Genomic DNA, 15149 nt, shown 5'->3' on the forward strand with positions numbered 1-15149 from the left:
ATAAACGATTTTGGAAGTCTTTTTAGCCCTTTAGAGATGTCCTGTAGTATTCAAAGGACTGCTGAGGGAATCTGGATGATTCATTTTGTAAATTTAACTGTGCAAAAAAGCTTTAAATTAGATCCCTCCCACTCATATTACAACAGTGGGAAACCTCAGTTAACTGTTGCTATGCAGAAATTAAGCCAGCCATGTGGAAAAATTATGCCCCAATAAACCTTATCACCAATGTACCTCAAAAAAACGATTAAACATGCCAGCAAACGTTTTTAAAATAACCTTCTTTTAAAGAGTATGTATCTCTATTAATAAGCCTGTCTTGCTTTCCCTGCATTAAGGCTTAAATTAGATTATTTCAGTATCAGCAGCATTTTCATAGTCAATTCCATTCCTTAGAAAATTACTTTACTGCACATACATTAATAAGCCTGCTAACAGTCGCTTTCACTGCATTAAGGCTTTACTTACATTAATTTGGTAACAGCAGCATTTTCTTAGTCAATTCCATTCCTTAGAAAAATATTTTACTGCACATACCTCATTTGCAGGAAAACCCGCACGCTGTCCCCCATCTGAAGTTTACCTCACTCCTCAGAATGTGTGAGAAAACAGCCAGTGGATCTTAGTTACTTCTGCTAAGATCATAGAAAAAACGCAGGCAGATTCGTCTTCCAAATACTGCCTGAGAGAAAAACAGCACACTCCGGTGCCATTTAAAAATAACAAACTTTTGATTGAAGAAATAAAACACCACTCCTCTCGCGGACCTCCTTCTATGTTGAGAGTTGCAAGAGAATGACTAGATATGGCAGTTAGGGGAGGAGCTATATAGCAACTCTGCTATGGGTGATCTCTTGCAACTTCCTGTTGGGAAGGAGAATATCCCATAAGTAATGGATGATCCGTGGACTGGATACACTTAACAAGAGAAAACTAGATTTTGGTGAAGGAAGGGCCCTTGAAGTAGAAGGTCCTTCCTCAACGGAAGTCTCTAAGGTGTAAGAGACGACATGTCCACCAGATCCGCATACCAAATCCTGCAAGGTCAAGCTGATGCAATGAGGATAGCCGAGGCCCTCTCCTGCTTGATTCGAGCAATGACCCGAGGAAGAAGAGCAAACGGAGGAAATAGGTATGCTAGACTGAAGGTCCAAGGTGCCGCCAGGGCATCTATCAGTACCGCCTGAGGGTCCCTGGACCTCGACCCGTACCTTGGAAGCTTGGCATTCTGCCGAGATGCCATGAAATCCAATTCCGGCTGACCCCATTTGAGGATCAGGCAGGAAAACACTTTTGGATGGAATTCCCATTCCCCGGATGAAAGGTCTGCCTGCTCAGAAAGTCCGCCTCCCAGTTGTCCACTCCTGGGATGTGGATCGCCGACAGACAGCAAGAGTGGGTTTCCGCCCACTGAATTATTTTGGTTACCTCTGTCATCGCTAAGGAACACCTTGTTCCTCCTTGATGATTGATGTAAGCCACTGAAGTTATGTTGTCCGATTGGAACCTGATAAACTGGACCGAGGCTAACAGGGGCCAGGCCAGAAGAGCATTGAAGACTGCTCTCAGCTCCAGAATGTTTATAGGAAGAACAGACTCTGACTGAGTCCAAACTCCCTGAGCCTTTAGAGATCCCCAGACTGCTCCCCATCCTAATAGGCTGGCGTCTGTTGTCACTATCACCCAAGATGGTCTGCGAAAGCAGGTTCCCTGGAAGAGATGATCTAGAGACAACCACCATTGAAGAGAATCCCTTGTCTCCTGCCCCAGTAGTATTTGAGGAGACAAGTCTGCATAATCTCCATTCCATTGTTTGAGCATGTTTAACTGCAGAGGTCTGAGGTGAAACCGAACAAACGGGATGATGTCCATTGCCGCCACCATCAGCCTGATTACCTCCATGCACTGAGCCACTGATGGCCGAGGAGTGGCCTGCAGAACTAGACAAGTATCGAAAATCTTTGATTTCCTGACTTCTGTCAGAAAAATCTTCATTGATAGGGAATCTATTATTGTTCCTAAGAAAGATACCCATGTGTTTGTAACTAAGCAGCTCTTTTCCAAATTTACCTTCCAACAACATTTCCGTGTGGAATCTTGCTTGTTGAAAGGATGGCGCCTGGACCAGGATGTCGTCCAGATAGGGCGCCACTGCAATGCCCCGTAACCGAAGCACGGCCAACAGCGATCCCAGAACCTTTGAGAAAATTCTGGTAGCTGCAGCAAGACTAAAGGGAAGAGCCACAAATTGGAAGTGTTTGTCTAGAAAGGCAAACCTTAGAAACTTGTGATGATCCTTGTGAATAGAACATGTAGGTACCCGTCCTTTAAATCCACTGTTGTCATGAATTGGCCCTCTTGGACCAAAGGAAGAATGGGACGAATAGTTTCCATCTTGAAGGACAGTACTCTGAGGAATTTGTTTACACTCTTGAGTTCTAAAATTGGTCTGAAGATTCCCTCTTTTTTGGGAACCACAAACAGATTGGAATAAAATCCCTGCCCCTGTATCAGAACAGGAACTATTACTCCCAGGTCGGAGAGGTTTTTTACACAGTGTAAGAATGCATCTCTTTTTATCTGGGCTACAGATAATCTTTAAGCAGGAACCTGCCTCTGGGAGGAAAACTTTTGAACTCTATGTCAACAGGGATCAGGAACATCTCGAACCTAAGCCTGAACGAAGAAGGAAAGTCTGCCCCCTAAAAGATCCAGTCCCGGATCGGGGGCATTCCCTTCATGCTGTCTTTGATTCAAAAGCAGGCTTCTTGGATTGTTTCCCCTTATTCCAAGACTGATTGGGTCTCCATGATGGCTTAGACTGTTCCTGCTTGGAAGCGCAAGAGGAAGAATTTCAATTGAAATGTCAAAAGGAACAAAATTACTCTGACTTCCCATCTGTTTGTTTCTCTTATCCTGCGGGAAAAGATGACCCTTACCTCCCGTAATATCAGAAATTATTTCCGTCAAGCCAGGTCCAAACAAGGTTTTTCCCTTGTAAGAAATCTCTAGAAGCTTAGACTTAGAGGATACATCCGCAGACCAAGGTTTTAACCATAAGGCTCTGCGTGCTAGAACAGAGAAACCTAAAACCTTTGCTCCCAGTTTGAAGGGAAGCATCCATCATAAAGGAATTAGCCAATTTAAGAGCTATTATCCTATCCTGGATCTCATCCAGGGGAGTGTCTGTCCTAATAGCATCAGACAATGCATCAAACCAATATGCTGCCGCACTGGTAACAGTAGCAATGCACACAGCTGGTTACCATTGTAAACCCTGGTGTATATATATCTTTTTGAGTAACCCCTCTAATTTTTTGTCCATAGGATCTTTAAAAGCACAACTATCCTCTATGGGTATAGTACTTCTCTTAGCCAGAGTGGAAACCGCCCCTTCCACCTTGGGGACTGTTTGCCAAGCCTCCTTGACAGAGTCGGCTATGGGGAACATCTTTTTAAATATAGGAAATGGAGAAAAAGGGATACCAGGTCTCTCCCACTCATTAGTAATGATCTCAGAAGCTCGGTCTGGTACCGGAAACACATCTATTGAGGAAGATACCTCGAAATATTTGTTAAGTTTACTGGATTTCTTAGGATTAACAACGACCGTGGAGTCGCTGTCGTCCAATGTAGCTAACACCTCCTTAAGTAGCAGACGGAGGTGTTCTAGCTTAAACCTGAAGAATACTACTTCAGTATCAGTAAGAGGAATTACACTGTCAGAATCTGAAATCTCAGCTTCAGATGCTACTACAGTATCCCCTTCTCAGGCTTCTGGGAGGAGGCATCTGCAATAGCAATAACTGCGTCAGAAACCTTGCTTACTGATTGTCTGATTTTTCTCTTACACTTTCCCTGTAACATAGGAAAAGCAGACAACGCATCTAAAACTGCAGAAGACATGAGAGAAGCGATGTCTTTTAAAGTAACTCCAGCGGGAGCTAGAGAGGAAACGCAGGGCACTGCATGTGAGGGCGGTAAAATTTGGGACGCTTGAGGAGAAAGATGAGGCATATATTGAACATTGTCATTAGATTCCTGAACAGCATCCTCTTTAGAAAATGTTGGCTCAGAAAAAATTCTATACCTGTAGCTTAAAGTTTTCTCAATACATGAGGAACAGAAAGGGATTGGCGGTTGCACATTGGCATCAAAACATAAGGAACAAGTGACAGTTTGTAAGGCCTCTCGGTCCATTCTGACTCACAATGAAACAATTTTTCAGAAAAAGTAAATTTTAAACGGTAACTTTTTTCCTTTTAATTATTTATTAAAGCTAGACAGGATAGAAGGCTAGATTAACACTGCAAAGCACCTCTACACCTCAGCAATACTTTGCTGAGGTGCCTACTTGACCGCTGAAACCTCTGAGCAGGAGCCGTTCTCACACTGTCAGATTTGACACTCGTAGCAGCAGAAGAGTACAGTCTCTGTCTAAATGCGCATATGAGTTATGAGATGCATATTAGAAAGAGGTCACATAAGAACTTCCCCCTCCGTTGTCGGAAGTGAAGGGAAAAACATAATTTATGCTGACCTGATAAATTTATTTTTCTTGTGATGTATCGAGTCCACGGATTCATCCATACTTGTGGGATATTCTCATTCCCTACAGGAAGTGGCAAAGAGAGCACCCACAGCAGAGCTGTCTATATAGCTCCTCCCTTAGCTCCACCCCCCAGTCATTCGACCGAAGGCTAGGAAGAAAAAGGAGAAACTATAGGGTGCAGTGGTGACTGAGTTTTTTAAATAAAAATATACTGCCTGTCTTAAATAAACAGGGCGGGCCGCGGACTCGATACATCACAATAGAAATAAATTTATCAGGTAAGCATAAATTATGTTTTCTCTTGTAAGATGTATCGAGTCCACGGATTCATACATACTTGTGGGATACCAATACCAAAGCTTTAGGACACGGATGAAGGGAAGGACAAGATAGGTACCTTAAACGGAAGGCACCACTGCTTGTAGAACCTTTCTCCCAAAAATAGCCTCCGAAGAAGCAAAAGTAGTGGCATAGTGGCAATACAACTTCCATTGAAGCCCCCAGCTAAAACCCTTGACTCCTGACCAAAACGACTATACTCTCTAGGAATCGTAGCTCTTTTAGCCAAAGTAGAAATGCCCTACTACTTTAGGCACCGTGCGTCACAATATTTAATCAAGACGGAGACAGGAAAATCTTTGTAAAGACAGGGGATGGGGAAAAAGGAATTCCAAACTTATCCCATTCCTGTGAAAAATCTCCTAGCACGTACAGGAAAGCACTTCCACAAAGGAAGTAACCTCAAGTAACTATTAAATTGACTAAGCCCTAATACGCAATGCCCCCACAACGCAAACTATCTATTTAAACTATTAACCTCTAATCAGCCACTAACCCACATCGCAATTAAACTAATAAATCTATTAACCCCTAAACTGCCAAACCCCACAACGCAAACAACTAATCACTAAGCCCCCTAACCTAACACCCCTTAAATAAACCCCATTACATAAATTAAAATAATCCTAAATTACAAATAAAATAAAAACTTAACATTACTTTAAAAATAAAAAAATAAACTTAAATTAAGCTAAAATTACAAAAAATAAGAAAGTCTAACATTACATGAAATAAACAAAAGTTATCACACAAAAAAATGTAAACCTAATCCCTATGAAAATAAAAGAGCCCCCCACCCCAAATTCTCAATAGCAGAATTAGAAAGGATAAAAGGTTGCAACCTTTTAACCTTTTTAATTCTGCTCTTGAGAAAGACGATTCAATCATTGAAACACATTGAACTATTAACCCCTTAAGGACCACAGCACTTTTCCATTTTCTGTCCGTTTGGGACGAGGGCTATTTTTACATTTTTGTGGTGTTCGTGTTTAGCTGTAATTTTCCTCTTACTCATTTACTATACCTACACATATTATATACCGTTTTTCTCACCATTAAATTGACTTTCTAAAGATACCATTATTTTTATCATATCTTATAATTTACTAGTAAAAAAATTATAAAATATGATGAAAAAAAAAAAACACACTTTTTCTAACTTTGACCCCCAAAATCTGTTACACATCTACAACCACCAGAATTTATGCTTACCTGATAAATTTCTTTCTCTTGTGATGTATCGAGTCCACGGATTCATCCATACTTGTGGGATATTCTCCTTCCCAACAGGAAGTGGCAGAGAGAGCACCCACAGCAGAGCTGTCTATATAGCTCCTCGTTAGCTCCAGCCCCCAGTCATTCGACCGAAGGCTAGGATGAAAAAGGAGAAACTATAGAGTGCAGTGGTAACTGAAGTTTTTTAAAAGAAAAATATACTACCTGTCTTAAATAGACAGGGCGGGCCGTGGACTCGATACATCACAAGAGAAAGAAATTTATCAGGTAAGCATAAATTCTGTTTTCTCTTGTAAGATGTATCGAGTCCATGGATTCATCCATACTTGTGGGATACCAATACCAAAGCTTTAGGACACGGATGAAGGGAGAGACAAGACAGGTACCTTAAACGGAAGGCACCACTGCTTGTAGAACCTTTCTCCCAAAAATAGCCTCCGAAGAAGCAAAAGTATAGAATTTGTAAAATTTGGAAAAAGTATGAAGCGAAGACCAAGTCGCCGCCTTACAAATCTTTTCAACAGAAGCCTCATTTTTAAAAGCCCATGTGGAAACCACTGCTCTAGTAAAATGAGCAGAAATTCTTTCAGGAGGCTGCTGCCCAGCAGTCTCATAAGCCAAACGGATGATGCTTTTCAACCAAATGGAAAGAGAGGTAGCCGTAGCCTTTTGACCTTTCCGTTTACCAGAATAAACAACAAACAATGAAGATGTTTGACGGAAATCTTTAGTTGCTTGTAAGTAGAACTTTAAAGCACGAACCACATCAAGATTGTGCAACAGACGTTCCTTCTTTGATGAAGGATTAGGACACAGTGAAGGAACAACAATCTCCTGATTGATATTCCTATTAGAAACAACCTTAGGAAGAAACCCAGATTTGGTATGCAAAACCACCTTATCTGCATGGAAAACAAGGTAAGGTGAATCACACTGTAAAGCAGATAACTCAGAAACTCTTCGAGCCGAAGAGATAGCTACTAAAAACAAAACTTTCCAAGATAGAAGCTTAATATCTATGGAATGCATGGGTTCAAATGGAACCCCTTGAAGAACTTTAAGAACTAAGTTTAGGCTCCATGGCGGAGCAACAGGTTTAAATACAGGCTTGATCCTAACCAAGGCCTGACTAAAGGCTTGAACGTCTGGGACATCTGTCAGACGTTTGTGCAAAAGAATAGACAAAGCAGATATTTGTCCTTTTAAGGAACTAGCTGATAATCCCTTCTCCAATCCTTCTTGGAGAAAGGACAATATTCTAAGAATCCTAATCTTACTCCATGAGTAACCCTTGGATTCACACCAATAAAAATATTTGCGCCAAATCTTATGATAGATCTTCCTGGTGACAGGCTTTCTAGCTTGAATCAGGGTATCAATGACCGACTCAGAGAAACCACGCTTTGATAGAATCAGGCGTTCAATCTCCAAGCAGTCAGACGCAGAGAAATTAGATTTGGGTGCGTGAATGGACCTTGGATTAGAAGGTCCTGCCTCATTGGCAGAGTCCACGGTGGAACCGATGACATGTCCACTAGGTCTGCATACCAAGTCCTGCGTGGCCACGCAGATGCTATCAGAATCACAAAGCTCTCTCCTGCCTGATTCTGGCAACCAGATGTGGGAGGAGAGGAAACGGTGGAAATACATATGCCAGATTGAAGGACCAGGGCACTGCTAGAGCATCTATCAGTACCGCTTGGGGATCCCGGGACCTGGACTCGTAACGAGGAAGTTTGGCATTCTGAAGGGACGCCATCAGATCCAATTCTGGTGTGCCCCATAGCTGAGTCAGCTGGGCAAATACTTCGGGATGGAGCGCCCACTCCCCCGGATGAAAAGTCTGACGACTTTGGAAATCTGCCTCCCAGTTCTCTACTCCTGGAATATGGATTGCTGAGAGATGGCAAGAGTGATCCTCCGCCCATCAAATTATTTTGGTTACCTCCATCATCGCTAGAGAACTCTGTGTTCCTCCTTGATGATTGATATAAGCTACAGTCGTGATGTTGTCCGACTGAAATCTGATGAATTTGGCCGCAGCAAGCTGGGGCCACGCCTGAAGCGCATTGAATATCGCTCTCAGTTCTAGAATGTTTATCGGGAGGAGAGTTTCCTCCGGAGACCATAAGCCCTGTGCTTTCAGGGAGTTCCAGACTGCAACCTAGCCTAACAGGCTGGCAACTGTCATTACTATGAGCCACTCTGGCCTGCGGAAACACATTCCCTGAGACAGGTGGTCCTTAGACAACCACCAGAGAAGAGAATCTCTGGTCTCCTGGTCCAGATGCAGTTGAGGAGATAAATCTGCATAATCCCCATTCCACTGTTTGAGCATGCATAGTTGCAGTGGTCTGAGGTGTAGGCGAGCAAAAGGAACTATGTCCATTGCCGCTACCATGAGTCCGATTACCTCCATGCACTGAGCCACTGATGGCCGAGGAATGGAATGAAGAGCTCGGCAAGTGGTTAAGAGTTTTGATTTTCTGACTTCCATCAGAAATATTTTCATTTCTACCGAGTCTATCAGAGTCCCTAGGAAGGAAACTCTTGTGAGAGGGAAGAGAGAACTCTTTTTTATGTTCACCTTCCACCCGTGAGATCTCAGAAAAGCCAACACGATGTCTGTGTGAGACTTGGCTAGTTGGAAAGTCGACGCCTGAATTAAGATGTCGTCTAGATAAGGGGCAACTGCTATGCCCCGCTGCCTTAGCACCGCCAAAAGGGACCCTAGCACTTTTGTGAAAATTCTGGGAGCCGTGGCCAACCCGAAGGGAAGGGCCACGAACTGGTAATGCCTGTCCAGAAAGGCAAATCTGAGGAATTGATGATGACCTCTGTGAATAGGGATGTGTAGATACGCATCCTTTAAGTCCACGGTAGTCATAAATTGACCATCCAGGATCAACGGTAGAATAGTCCGAATAGTCTCCATCTTGAATGATGGTACTCTAAGGAATTTGTTTAGAATTTTGAGATCCAAGATTGGTCTGAAAGTTCCCTCTTTTTTGGGAACCACAAACAGGTTTGAGTAAAACCCTAGCCCTTGTTCCGCTTTTGGAACTGGGTGGATTACTCCCATGGCATGTAGGTCTTCTACACAGCGTAAGAACGCCTCTCTCTTTGTCTGGTTTGCAGACAATTAAGAAAACAGAATTTATGCTTACCTGATAAATTACTTTCTCTTACGGTGTATCCAGTCCACGGATTCATCCTTACTTGTGGGATATTCTCAATCCCTACAGGAAGTGGCAAAGAGAGCACACAGCAGAGCTGTCCATATAGCTCCCCTCAGGCTCCGCCCCCCCCAGTAATTCGACCGACATTTAGGAGAAAAAGGAGAAACCATAGGGTGCAGTGGTGACTGTAATTTTACAAAAATAAATTTGAACCTGACTAAATTGCCAGGGCGGGCCGTGGACTGGATACAACGTAAGAGAAAGTAATTTATCAGGTAAGCATGAATTCTGTTTTCTCTTACATGGTGTATCCAGTCCACGGATTCATCCTTACTTGTGGGATACCAATACCAAAGCTTTAGGACACGGATGAAGGGAGGGAACAAGTCAGGTAACCTAAACGGAAGGCACCACTGCTTGCAAAACCTTTCTCCCAAAAATAGCCTCCGAAGAAGTAAAAGTATCGAATTTGTAAAATTTGGCAAATGTATGCAGTGAAGACCAAGTCGCTGCTTTACAAATCTGTTCAACAGAAGCCTCATTCTTGAAAGCCCATGTGGAAGCCACAGCTCTGGTGGAATGAGCTGTAATTCGTTCAGGAGGCTGCTGTCCAGCAGTCTCATAAGCCAATCGGATGATGCTTTTCAGCCAGAAGGAAAGAGAGGTAGCAGTCGCTTTCTGACCTCTCCTCTTACCAGAATAAACAACAAACAAGGATGATGTTTGTCTGAAATCTTTAGTTGCATTTAAATAGAATTTTAAAGCACGAACCACATCAAGATTGTGTAACAGTCGTTCCTTCTTAGAAACTGGATTAGGGCACAGAGAAGGAACAATGATTTCCTGGTTAATATTCTTATTAGAAACCACTTTTGGAAGAAAACCAGGTTTGGTACGCAAAACAACCTTATCTGAATGGAACACCAGATAGGGTGAATTACACTGCAAAGCAGACAATTCAGAAACTCTTTGAGCAGAAGAAATAGCTACCAAAAACAAAACTTTCCAAGATAATAACTTAATATCTATGGAATGTAAAGGTTCAAATGGAACCCCTTGAAGAACTGAAAGAACTAAATTTAGACTCCAAGGAGGAGCCACAGGTTTGTAGACAGGCTTGATTCTAACTAGGGCCTGTGCAAATGCCTGAACGTCTGGTACAGCTGCCAGACGCTTGTGTAACAGGATAGACTGAGCAGATATCTGTCCCTTTAAAGAACTAGCTGACAAACCTTTCTCCAATCCTTCTTGGAGTAAAGACAATATCCTCGGAATCCTAATCTTACTCCACGAGTAACCCTTGGATTCACACCAACAAAGATATTTCCGCCATATCTTATGGTAAATTTTCCTGGTGACAGGCTTTCTGGCCTGGAGAAGAGTATCTATAACTGATTCAGAGAACCCACGCTTAGCTAGAATTAAGCGTTCAATCTCCAAGCAGTCAGTTTCAGAGAAACTAGATTTGGATGCTTGAATGGACCTTGTATTAGAAGATCCTGCCTCGATGGCAGTTTCCATGGTGGAACCGATGACATGTCCACTTGGTCTGCATACCAAGTCCTGCGTGGCCACGTAGGCGCTATCAGAATTACCGAAGCCTTCTTCTGTTTGATTCTGGCTACTAGCCGAGGGAGAAGAGGAAATGGTGGAAAGACATAAGCTAGACTGAATGACCAAGGCGCTACTAAAGCATCTATCAATGCCGCCTTGGGATCCCTGGACCTGGATCCGTAAAGGGGAAGTTTGGTGTTCTGACGGGACGCCATCAGATCCAATTCTGGAATGCCCCATAGCTGGGTCAGCTGAGCAAAAACCTCCGGGTGGAGTTCCCACTCCCCCGGATGGAAAGTCTGACGACTCAGAAAATCCGCCTCCCAGTTGTCTACTCCTGGGATGTGAATTGCAGATAGATGGCAGAAGTGATCCTCCGCCCATTTGATGATCTTGGTTACTTCCTTCATCGCTAGGGAACTCTTTGTTCCTCCCTGATGATTGATGTACGCTACAGTCGTGATGTTGTCCAACTGAAATCTGATGAATTTGGCCTCCGCTAGATGAGGCCATGCCTGGAGCATATTGAATAGCGCTCTCAGTTCCAAAATGTTTATCGGGAGAAGAGATTCTTCCCGAGACCATAGACCCTGAGCTTTCAGGGAGTCCCAGACCGCACCCCAGCCTAACAGACTGGCATCGGTCGTGACAATGATCCACTCCGGTTTGCGGAAGCTCATTCCCTGAGATAGGTGATCCAGAGACAACCACCAGAGAAGAGAGTCTCTGGTTTTCTGGTCCATTTGTATTTGAGGAGACAAATCTGCATTATCCCCATTCCACTGTTTGAGCATGCACAGTTGCAGTGGTCTTAGATGAATTTGGGCAAAAGGGACAACGTCCATTGCCGCAACCATTAATCCGATTACCTCCATGCACTGAGCCACAGAAGGCCGAGGAATGGAATGAAGAACTCGGCAAGTACAGTATTTAAAAGCTTTGACTTCCTGACCTCTGTCAGAAATATTTTCATTTCTACCGAGTCTATTAGTGTTCCCAGGAAGGGAACCCTTGTGAGCGGGGACAGAGAACTCTTTTCTACGTTCACCTTCCACCCGTGAGACCTTAGAAAGGCCAGAACAATGTCCGTATGAGCCATGGCTCTGTGAAAAGACGACGCCTGTATTAAGATGTCGTCTAGGTAAGGTGCTACTGCAATGCCCCGCGGTCTTAGTACCGCTAGAAGGGACCTTAGCACCTTTGTGAAAATTCTGGGAGCGGTGGCCAACCCGAAAGGAAGGGCCACGAACTGGTAATGCGTGTCCAGAAAGGCGAACCTTAGGAACTGATGATGATCTTTGTGGATAGGAATATGTAGGTACACATCCTTTAGATCCACGGTAGTCATATATTGACCTTCCTGGATCATCGGCAAGATTGTCCGAATGGTTTCCATTTTGAAAGATGGAACTCTGAGGAATTTGTTTAGAATCTTTAGATCCAGGATCGGCCTGAAAGTTCCTTCCTTTTTGGGAACTACAAACAGGTTTGAGTAAAAACCCAGTCCTTGTTCTGCAATTGGAACTGGGTGTATCACTCCCATCTTTAGAAGATCTTCTAAACAGCGTAAGAACGCCTGTTTCTTTGTCTGGTCTGAAGACAAACGAGAAATGTGGAACCTTCCCCTTGGGGGAGAGTCCTTGAAATCTAGAAGATACCCCTGAGCAACAATTTCTAATGCCCAGGGATCTGGAACATCTCTTGCCCAAGCCTGAGCAAAGAGAGAAAGTCTGCCCCCTACTAGATCCGGTCCCGGATCGGGGGCTACCCCTTCATGCTGTCTTGGTAGCAGGCACAGGCTTCTTGGCCTGTTTACCCTTATTCCAGCCCTGCAAGGGTTTCCAGGTTGCTTTGGGCTGTGAAGCGTTATCTTGCTCTGCGACAGCAGAGGTTGCAGCAGGTCCGCTCCTGAAGTTGCGAAAGGAGCAAAAATTAGCCTTGTTTTTGGTCTTGAACGGTCTATCCTGCGGGAGGGCATGGCCCTTCCCCCCAGTGATATCCGCTATAATTTCTTTCAACTCAGGAACAAAAAGGGTCTTTCCCTTGAAAGGAATGTTTAGTAACTTTGTTTTGGACGACACGTCAGCCGACCATGATTTGAGCCAAAGCGCTCTTCGCACCATAATGGCAAAACCCAAATTTTTCGCCGCTAACTTAGCTAATTGGAAAGCGGCATCAGTGATAAAAGAATTAGCCAGCTTTAGAGCATGAATTCTATCCATGACTTCGTCATATGAAGTCTCCCTCTGGAGCGACTCCTCCAGCGCCTCAAACCAAAAAGCCGCTGCAGTAGTTACAGGAATAATGCAGGCTATTGGCTGAAGAAGGAAACCTTGCTGAACAAAGATTTTCTTCAGCAAACCTTCCAATTTTTTTATCCATAGGGTCTTTAAAAGCACAACTGTCTTCTATTGGTATAGTTGTACGCTTAGCAAGTGTTGAAACTGCTCCCTCTACCTTAGGGACCGTCTGCCACGCGTCCCGCCTGGGGTCATTTATGGGGAACATTTTCTTAAAGATAGGGGGGGAACAAAAGGTACACCTGGTCTCTCCCACTCCCTAGTCACAATATCCGCCACCCTCTTCGGGATCGAAAACGCATCAGTGTATACAGGGACCTTTAAAAACCTGTCCATTTTACACAATTTTTCTGGGACCACCATGGGGTCACAATCAACCAGCGTAGCTAAAACCTCCTTAAGCAGGTCGCGGAGGTGTTCCAGCTTAAATTTAAACGCTAAGGAATCTGACTCTGCCCGCTGAGAAACTTTTCCTGTGTCAGAAATTTCTACCTCGGACAGACCATCCCTCACTGCCATTTCAGAGTGTGGTGAGGGTACAACAGATAAATCATCCAAAGCTTCTGATTGCTCATCCTCTGTTCTTAAAACTGAGCTATCACGCTTCTTTGGAAAAACTGGCAGTTTGGATAGTTTGCTAATTGTTGTAATGTAATAGGGGCCAATGCGCTAGAGGTACTAGGCAACGCTTGTGCGGGCGTAACTGGTGTCGACACATGGGGAGAGGAAGGAGGACTATCCTCATTACCTTCCGTCAAATAATCATCTTGGGCTACATTTTTAAGCGTCACTGCATGGTCATTAAAATGTTTAGATACCTTAGCACACTTTAAACACAAATGCAATGGGGGTACCGCCATGGCTTTTAAACACATAGAACAGGGTCTATCTGTAGGCTCAGACATGTTAGACAGACTTAGACAGCACTCAAATACAGTAAAATACACTTTTTGAAAAAACGGTACTGTGCCTTTAAATAATAAAAAGCGCACACTTTTTTACCAAATCTCAAAAAAACATCCAATCTTTATGAAATTTTCACCATATGATCCTAATGCTTTGAAATGATTGCACACTAAGTTTCAAGACAATTAACCCCTTATTGCCCAAACCGGAGCAAATTGAAGCAGGCCACCTCCCTCTTCACTCCAGAGTTGTGGGGCCTTCCTAAGCCAAATTAGGTGTCTAAAAATATGCCAGGCGTATAAAAACCCCAAAAAGTGTTTCAAACTTAATAAACACTTGTGCAAATATCAGATTATAGTAATAAAATAATCGATTTTCCCCATAACATTGTCCACCAGAGATTTAAGCCCTTAAACTAAGCCATCCTTCTATACTGAGTCTCAGAATATGGCTTACCTTCCCACATGGGGATTTCTGTCAGTCTTCTAGCATTACCAAGTCTTGTTAGAAAAAAAGTGACTGAGAATACGTTAAGCAGTTAAGCCTGCAAACTGTTCCCCCCAACTGAAGTTCTCCGGTACTCAACAGTCCTGTGTGGGAACAGCAATGGATTTTAGTTACAACATGCTAAAATCTTTTTCCTCTCAGCAGAAATCTTCATCACTTTCTGCCTCAGAGTAAATAGTACAAACCAGCACTATTTTAAAATAACAAACTCTTGATTGAAGAAATAAAAACTACAAATCTAACACCACATTCACTTTACCCTCCCGTGGAGATGCTACTTGTTAGAGCGGTAAAGAGAATGACTGGGGGGGCGGAGCCTGAGGGGAGCTATATGGACAGCTCTGCTGTGTGCTCTCTTTGCCACTTCCTGTAGGGATTGAGAATATCCCACAAGTAAGGATGAATCCATGGACTGGATACACCATGTAAGAGAAATGTGAAATCTCCCCCTTGGGGGAGAGTCTTTGAAGTCCAGAAGATATCCATGGGATACAATTTCTAAGGCCCAGGAATTGTGAATATCTCTTGCCCAAGCCTGAGCGAAGAGAGTCTGCCCCCTACTAGATCCAGTCCCGG

The 15149-nt window shown here is 43.5% G+C and overlaps 1 protein-coding gene across 1 annotated transcript in view; it reads right to left on the bottom strand.

Moving 5' to 3' along the window:
* TNRC6C (trinucleotide repeat containing adaptor 6C) overlaps positions 1-15149 on the bottom strand; it is a 1532250-nt gene that overhangs the window by 602125 nt on the left and 914976 nt on the right. The window lies entirely within an intron of this gene.

Source organism: Bombina bombina, chromosome 1 (genome assembly GCF_027579735.1).
Source record: "Bombina bombina isolate aBomBom1 chromosome 1, aBomBom1.pri, whole genome shotgun sequence".
Taxonomy (NCBI): Eukaryota; Metazoa; Chordata; class Amphibia; order Anura; family Bombinatoridae; genus Bombina; species Bombina bombina.